Genomic DNA, 9,730 nt, shown 5'->3' with positions numbered 1-9,730 from the left:
TTTGCCTTTTATCTACTTTTTTTTCGAGATGAAGGGGAAAGTGAAAACTCAAGTTTTGATTTAAGAAAAAAGTATAGATCTAAAATGGAAATGCACAATGCACAAATGTAGAGAGAGATAATTCCAAAAATATTCTGTTATTTTTACAGATTGTAAACCCTTTTTAGTTTTTTTAAATGAAATTTTCATTTTGTTGTGATCTATTTGCCTTTTGTCTATTTTTTTGTTTACGTGATGAAAGGAAAGTGAAAAATCAAGTTTTGATTTAAGAAAAAAGTATACATCTTAAATGGAAATGCACAATGCATAAATTTAGAGTGATATAATTCCAAAAAGTGTCTTTTTTTTAGGGACTGTAAACTCTTTTTAGTTGTTATATATCAGGTTTTGCAATCATCGGGAAAAGTGGGAAGCGTGGGATTTTTAACTAAGTGTTGACTCCCAAATATAGCCCATTACGCTTGATAAATCTCTCTACAGTCATCAATGATCGTTAGGTTAGCTTTTTGTAAATGGGCAAAATAATGGCATGTTTCAGTCGGGTACATATCCCTCCGAACGTTCACTTGGGAATTTAATGTTGTTATCTTTAAATGGTTTGGATCCATAGGTCATTTTAGTCTTCAACATGTTTCAAACATGCATATCTATTTTTTGAAAGATGTGTAGAAAAATTCTTTGTTATAAAATTCTGAGCTATTAGTGTTGAACTAGTGGAATTTCCAAACATGGATAACAAAACTTTTGTGTTCATTTGTGGTGTGTGAATAAATTTTCTTTGCTTAAATTTTTTATTGCTTAAAATTCTTTCCATAGATAAACCCTAAAATTTTCATTTTGTTGTGATTTACAAGCCTTATTTCTCTTTTTTTGTTTACGAGATGAAGGGAAAGTGAAAACTCAAGTTTTGATTTAAGAAAAAAGTATACATCTAAAATGGAAATGCACAGTGTACAAATATGGAGAGAGATAATTTCAAAAAGTTTTTGTAATTTTTAGGGATTGTATATTATTTTATGTTTTTATATATCTAGTTCAGCAATCATTGGGAAAAGCGGGAGGCGGGGGATTTTTAACAGAGTGTTGACCCCCAATCCATAAGTCATTCCTTACAAAAATATTGCCCGTTACGTATGATTAATCGCTATACATCAACTATGATCGTTAGGTCAGTTTTTTTTAAATGGGCAAAATAATGGCTTGTTGGACTCGGGTAAATATCCCACCACACTTTCACTTGGGAAATTACTGTTATTGTCTTTAAAATGTTTGGATCCATAGGTCATTTGCATCTTTAACATGTTTCAAGCATGCATATCCATTTTTTAAAATATGAGTAGAAAAATCTCTTTCTTATAAACTTCTGACTTATAAGGGTTGAACCAGTGGAATTTTCCCAAACTTGGAAAAATAAACTTTTGTGTTCATTTGAGGTGTGTGAATAAATTTTATTTATTTACATTTTTTTATTGCTTTAAATTCTTTCCATACATAAAATCTAAAATTTTCATTTTGTTGTGATCTATTTGCCTTTTATCTCTTTTTTTGTTTACGAGATAAAGGGAAAGTGAAAACTCAAATTTTAATTTAAGAAAAAAGTATACATCTAAAATGGAAACGCACAATGCAAAAATGTAGAGAGAGATAATTCCAAAAACTGTCTGTAATTTTTAGGAATTGTGAACTTTTTTTTTTTTATATATCAGGTTCTGCATTCGTTCGGAAAAGGGGAAGGCGAGGGATTTTTAACTGCGCAATCCATAAGTCATTCCTTAAAAAAATATAGCCCGTTACACAAGATAAATCACTTTACAATCATTTATGATCGTTAGGTCAGCTTTTTGTAAATGGGCAAAATAATGGCTTGTTTGATTTGGGTAAATATCCCACCGCACGTTCTCTTAGGAATTTAAAGTTATTCTCTTTAAAAGATTTGGATCCATAGGTCATTTGAATCTTTAACATGTTTCAAGCATGCATATCTATTTTTTAAAACATGTGTAGAAAAATCTCTTTCTTATAAAATTCCGAGCTAAAAGGGTTGAACTAGTGAAATTTCCAAAACTTGGTTAACAAAAATTTTGTGTTCATTTTTGGTGTGTGAATAAATTTTTTTTTCTTACATTTGTTATTGCTTTAAATTTTTTCTATACATAAGCTCTAAAATTTTCATTTTGTTTTGATCTATTTGATTTTTATATCTTTTTTTGTTTACGAGGTGAAGTGAAAATGGAAACTCAAGTTTTGATTGAAGAAAAAAGTATACACCTAAAATGGAAATGCACATTTGCAAAAATGTAGAGAGAGTTAATTCCAAAAAGTGTCTGTAATTTTTGCGGATTGTAAACTCTTTTTAGTTTTTTATATATCATGTTATGCAATCGTCGGGAAAAGGGGGATGTGAGGGATTATTAACTGAGTGTTGACTCCCAATCCAAAAGTCTTTTCTTACAAAATTGTAACCCGTTATGCATGATAAATCACTTTACAATCATCTATGATCCTTAGCCTAGATTTTTGTAAATGGACAAAATAATGGCTTGTCTGACTCAAGAAAATATCTCACCGCACGTGCATTTGTTATTACTTTAAATTCTTTCCATACATAAGCTCCAAAATTTTCATTTTGTTGTGATCTATTTGCCTTTTGTCTATTTTTTTGTTTACGAGATGAAGGGAAATTAAAAAATCAAATTTTTATTTAAGAAAAAAGTATACACCTTAAATGGAAATGCACATGCACAAATTAAGCGAGAGATAATTCCAAAATGTGTCTCCAATTTTTAAGGACTATAAACTCTTTCTAGTTTTTATATATCAGGTTCAGCAATCATCAGGAAAAGGGGGAGGCGGGGGATTTTTATCTGAGTGTTGACTCCTAGTCCATAAGTGTTCCTTACAAAAATATAGCCCGTTACGCATGATAAATCACTTTACAATCATCCATGATCGTTAGGTCAGCTTTTTGTAATCAGGCAAAATAATGGCTTGTTTGACTCGGGTAAATATCCCACCATACGTTCACTTGGGAATTTTAATGTAATACTCTTCCAAAGGTTTGGATCCATAGGTCATTTTCATCTTTAACATGTTTCAAGCATGCATATCCATTTTTTAAAACATGTGTATAAAAATCTCTTTCTTATAAAATTCTGAGCTATTAGGTTTGAACCAGTGGAATTTTCCAAACTAGGATAACAAAACTTTTGTGTTTATTTGTGGTGTGTGAATAAATTTTCTTTACTTACATTTTTTATTGCTTTAAATTATTTCCATACATAAACTCTATAATTTTCATTTTTTTGTTATCTATTTGCCTTTTATCTCTTTTTTGTTTATGAGATGAAGGGAAAGTGAAAAATCAAATTTTGATTTAAGAAAAAAGTTTCCATCTAAAGTGAAAATGCACAATGCACAACTGTAGAGAGAGATAATTCCAAAAAGTGTTTGTAATTTTTAGGGATTGTAAACACTTTATAGTTTTTTATATATCAGGCACTGTAATCGTCGAGAAAACGGGGAGGCGGGGGATTTTTCACTGAGTGTTGACCCCCAATCCATAAGGCATTCCTTACAAAACTATAGCCCGTTACGCTTGATTAATCACTTTACAATCATCTTTGATCATTAGGTCAGCTTTTTGTAAATGGGCAAAATAATCGATTGTTTGACTCGGGTAAATATCCCACCGCACATTCACTTGGGAATTTAATGTTCATATCTTTAAAATGTTTGGATCCATAGGTTATTTGCACCCTTAACATGTTTCAAGCATGCATATCTGTTTTTAAAAACATGTGTAGAAATATATCTTTTTTATTAAATTCTGAGCTATTAGGGTTGAACTAGTGGAATTTTCCCAAACTTGGATAACTAAACTTTTGTGTTCATTTGTGGTGTGTGAATAAATTTTATTTACTTAGATTTTTTATTGCTTTAAATTCATTCCATACATAAAATCTAAAATTTTTAATTTGTTGAGATCTATTTGTCTTTTATCTCTTTTTTTGTTTACGACATGAAGGGAATGTGAAAACTCAAGTTTTAATATAAGAGAAAAGTATACATCTAAAATGGAAATGCACAATACAAAAATATAGAGAGAGATAATTCCAAAAAGTACCTGTAATTTTTAGGGATTGTAAACTATTTTTTGTTTTAATATATCAGGTTCTGCTCATCGGGAAAAGGGGGAGGCGAGGAATTTTTAACTAACTGTTGACTCGCAATCCATAAATCATTCCTTAAAAAATTATTGCCCGTTACACCTGATAAATCACTTTACAATCATCTATGATCGTTAGGTCAGCTTTTTGTAAATGGGCAAAATAATGGCTTGTTTGACTAAGGTAATTATCCCACCACACGTTCTCTTAGGAATTTAAAGTTATTCTCTTTAAAAGGTTTGGATCCATAGGTCATTTGAATCTTTAACATGTTTCAAGCATGCATATCCATTTTTTAAAATCTCTTTCTTATAAAATTCCGAACTAAAAAGGTTGAAGTAATGGAATATCCCAAACTTGGTTAACAAAACTTTTGTGTTCATTTGTGGTGTGTGAATAAATTTTCTTTACTTACATTTGTTATTGCGTTAATTTATTTCAATACATAAACTGTAAAATTTTCATTTTGTTGTGGTGTATTTGACTTTTATATCTTTTTTTGTTTACGAGATGAAGTGAAAGTGAAAACTCAAGTTTTGATTTAAGAAAAAAGTATACACCTTAAATGGAAATGCACATTGCAAAAATCTAAAGAGAGATAATTCCAGAAAGTGTCTGAAATTTTTAGGGATTGTGAACTCTTTTTAGTTTTTTGTTTATCATGTTCTGTAATCATCGGGAAAAGGGGGAGGGGGGAGATTTTTAACTGTGTTGACTCCCAATCCATAAGTAATTCCTTGCAAAAATATCGCCCCTTTCACTAGGGTAAATATCCCACCGAACGTTCACTTAGGAATTTAATGTTATTATCTTTAAGTGGTTAGGATCCATAGGTCATTTGCATCTTCAACATGTCTCAAACATGCATATCATTTTTTTAAAACATGTGTTGAAAAATCTCTTTCTTATAAAATTCCGAGCTATTTGGGTTGAACTAGAGGAATTTCCCAAACTTGGATAACAAAAATTTGTGTTCATTTTTAGTGTGTGGATAAATTTTCTTTACTTACATTTGTTATTGCTTTAAATTATTGCCATACATAAACTCTAAAATTTTTAATTTGTTGAGATCTATTTGCCTTTTATCTCTTTTTTTGTTTATGACATGAAGGGAAAGTGAAAACTCAAGTTTTAATATAAGAGAAAAGTATACATCTAAAATGGAAACGCATAATGCAAAAATGTAGAGAGAGATAATTCAAAAAAGTATCTGTAATTTTTAGGGATTGTAAACTCTTTTTTGTTTTTATATATCAGGTTCTGCAATCGTCGGGAAAAGGGGGAGGCGAGGAATTTTTAACTGAGTGTTGACTCGCAATCCATAAGTCATTCCTTAGAAAAATATAGCCCGTTATGCATGATAAATCACTTTAGAATCATCTATGATCGTTTGGTCAGCTTTTTGTAAATGGGCAAAATAATGGCTTGTTTGACTAGGGTAATTATCCCATTGCACGTTCTCTTAGGAATTTAAAGTTAATCTCTTTAAAAGGTTTGGATCCATAGGTCATTTGAATCTTTAACATGTTTCAAGCATGCATATCCATTTTTTAAAACATGTGTAGAAAAATCTCTTTCTTATAAAATTCCGAACTGAAAAGGTTGAACTAGTGCAATATCCCAAACTTGGTTAACAAAACTTTTGTGTTCATTTGTGGTGTGTGAATAAATTTTATTTACTTACATTTGTTATTGCTTTAAATTTTTTCATTACATAAAATCTAAAATTTTCAGTTTGTTGCGGTCTATTTGCCTTTTATATCTTTTTTTGTTTACGAGATGAAGTGAAAGTGAAAACTCAAGTTTTGATGTAAGAAAAAAGTATACACCTTAAATGGAAATGCACATTGCAAAAATATAAAGAGAGATAATTCCAAAAAGTGTTTGGATTTTTTAGGGATTGTAAACTCTTTTTAGTTTTATATTTACCATGTTCTGCAATCGTCGGGAAAAGGGGGAGGCATGAGATTTTTAACTGAGTGTTGACTCCCAATCCATAAGTAATTCCTTACAAAAATATCGCCCGTTTCACTCGGGTAAATATCCCACCGAACGTTCACTTAGGAATTTAATGTTATTATCTTTAAGTGGTTAGGATCCATAGGTCATTTTTATTTTCAACATGTCTCAAGCATGCATATCAATTTTTTAAAACATGTGTTGAAAAATCTCTTTCTTATAAAATTCCAAGCTTTTTGGGTTGAACTAGTGGAATTTCCCAAACTCGGATGACAAAAATTTTGTGTTCATTTGTGGTGTGTGTATAAATTTTCTTTACTTACATTTGTTATTGCTTTAAATTATTTCCATACATAAACTCTAAAATTTTCATTTTGTTCAGATCTATTTACCTTTTATCTCTTTTTTTGTTTACGAGATGAAGGGAAAGTCAAAACTCAAGTTTTTATTTAAGAAAAAAGTATCCATCTAAAATGCAAATTCACAATGCACAAATGTAGAGAGAGATAATTCCAAAAAGTGTCTATAATTTTTAGGGATTGTAAACTCTTTTTAATTTTTATATATCAAGTTCCACTATCGTTGGGAAAAGGGGGAGGAGGGGATTTTTAACATAGCGTTGACACCCAATCCATAAGTCATTCCTTACAAAAATATACCTTGTTACACATGATAAATCATTACAAAAATATACGTTGTTACACATGATAAATCACTTTATAATCATCTACGATCGTTAGGTCATTTTTTTGTAAATGAGCAAAATAATGGCTTGTTTGACTCGGGTAAATATCCCACCGCACATTATTTTGGGAATTTAATGATATTAGCTTTAAAAGGTTTGGATCCATGGGTCTTTTGCATCTATAACATGTTTCAAGCTTGCATATCTATTTTTTAAAACATGTGTAGAAAAATCTCTTTCTTAAAATTCCAAGCTATTAGGGTTGAAAAGTGGAATTTCCCAAACTTGGATAACAAAACTTTTTTGTTCATATGTGGTGTGAGAATAAATTTTCTTTATTGACATTTGTTATTGCTTTAAATTCTTTCCATACATAAACACTAAAATTTTCATTTTGTTGTGATCTATTTGCCTTTTATCTCTTTTTTTTTACGAGAAGAAGGGAAAGTGAAAACTTAAATTTTGATTTATGAAAAAAGTATACATCTAAAATGGAAATGCACAGTGCACAAATATACAGAGAGATAATTCCAAAAAGTGTCTATAATTTTTAGGGATTGTAAACACTTTTTTAGTTTTTATATATCTGGTTTTGCAATGGTCGGGAAAAGGGGGAGGTGAGATATTTTAATTGAGTGTTGACTCCCAATCCATAAGTCATTCCTTACAAAAATATAGCCCGTTACGCATGATAAATAACTTTACAATCATCTATGATCGTTAGGTCAGCTTTTTGTAAATGGGCCAAATAATGGCTTGTTTGACTTGGGTAAATATCCCATTGCACGTTCACTTGAAAATTTAATGTCAATCTCTTTAAAAGGTTTGGATCCATAGGTCATTTGCATCTTCAACATGTTTCAAGCATGCATATCCCTTTTTTAAAACATGTGTAGAAAAATCTCTTTCTTATAAAATTCCGAGCTATTAGGTTTGAACCAGTGGAATTTTCCAAACTTAGATAACTAAACTTTTGGGTTCATTTGTGGTGCGTGAATAAATTTTCTTTACTTAAATTTGTTATTGCTTTAAATTCTTTCCATACATAAACTCTAAAATTTTCACTTTGTTGTGATCTATTTACCTTTTATCTCTTTTTTTTGTTTATGAGACAAAGGGAAAGGGAAAACTCAAGTTTTGATTTAAGAAAAAAGTATACATCTAAAATGGAAATGCACAATGCAAAAATTTAGAGAAAGATAATTCGAAAAAGTGTTTGTAATTTTTAGGGATTGTAATTTATTTTACGTTTTATATATTAGGTTCTGCAAACGTCGGGAAAAGGGGGAGGTGGGGGATTTTTAACTAAGTGTTGACTCCCTATCCATAAGTCATTTCTTACAAAAATATAGCCAGTTACTCATGATAAATCACTTTCCAATCCTTTATGATCATTAGGTCAGTTTTTTGTAAAACAGCAAAATAATGGCTTGTTTGACTCGAGTAAATATCCCACCACACGTTCACTTGGGAATTTATTGTTATTCTCTTGAAAAGGTTTGGATCGATAGGTCTTTTGATTCTTTAACCTGTTTCAAGCTTGCATATCTATTTTCTAAAACATGTGTAAAGCATGCATATCCATCTTTTAAAACATATGTTGAAAAATCTCTTTCTTAAAAATTCCGAGCTATTAGGGTTGAACTAGTGGAATTTTCCAAACTAGGTTAACAAAACTTTTCTGTTCATTTGTGGTGTGTGAATAAAATTTCTTTATTTACATTTGTTATTGTTATAAATTATTTCCATACATAAACTCTAAAATTTTAATTTTGTTGTGATCTATTTGCCATTTATCTCTTTTTTCTTTTATGAGATGAAGTGAAAGAAAAACTCAAGTTTTGATTTAAGAAAAAAGTATACAACTAAAATGGAAATGCACATTGCACAAATGTAGTGAGAGATAATTCAAATATGTGTCTGTAATTTTTAGGGATTGTAAACTCTTTTTAGTTTTTATATATCAGGTTTTGCAATCGTCGGGAAAAGGGGGAGGCAAGCGATTTTTAACTTAGTGTTGACTCCCAATCCAAAATTCATTCCTTAAAAAAAAAATTCCTATTACCCATGATAAATCACTTTGCAATCATCTATGATCGTTAGGTCAACTTTTTGTAAATGGGCAAAATAATGGCTTGTTTGAATCGGGTAAATATCCTACCGCACGCTCACTGGGGAATTTATTAATATTCGCTTTAAAAGTCTGAATCCATAGGTCATTTACATCTTTAACATGTATCAAGCATGCATATCTATTTTTTAAAACACGTGTAGAAAAATCTCTTTCTTATAAACTTTCGATCTATTGGGATTGAACAAGTTGAATCTTCCCAAACTTGGGTAAAAAAAGTTTTGTGTTTATTTGTAGTGTGTGAATAAATTTTCGTTACTTACATTTGTTATTTCTTTAAATTGTTTCCAATCCAAAAGTCTAAAATTTTCATTATGTTGTGATCTATTTGCCTTTTATCTCTTTTTTAGTCTACGAGACGAAGGGAAAATGAAAACTCAAGTTTTGATTTAAGAAAAAAATATACATCTAAAATGGAAATGCACAATGCACGAATGTAGAGAGAGATAATTCCAAAAAGTTTCTGTAACTTTCAAGGATTGTAAACTCTTTTTAGTTTTTATATATCAGGTTTAGCAATCGTCGGGAAAAGGGGAGGGGGGACACTTTTTAACTGAGTGTTGACTCCGAATCCATAAGTCATTCCTTTAAAAAGTATTGCCCATTATGGATGATAAATCACTTTACAATCATCTATGATCGTTAGGTCAGCTTTTTGTAAATGGGCAAATTAATGGCTTATTTGACTCAAGTAAATATCCCACCGCATGTTCACTTGGGAATTTAATGTTATTCTCTTTAAAAGGTTTGGATACATAGGTCATTTGCATCTTTGACATTTTTCAAGCA

Source organism: Aristolochia californica, unplaced genomic scaffold (assembly GCF_029961685.1).
Source record: "Aristolochia californica isolate CCGP_79_NKW_82.1479 unplaced genomic scaffold, dmAriCali1.0.hap1 SCAF_8, whole genome shotgun sequence".
Classification (NCBI taxonomy): domain Eukaryota; kingdom Viridiplantae; phylum Streptophyta; class Magnoliopsida; order Piperales; family Aristolochiaceae; genus Aristolochia; species Aristolochia californica.
This window is presented reverse-complemented; position numbering follows the sequence as displayed.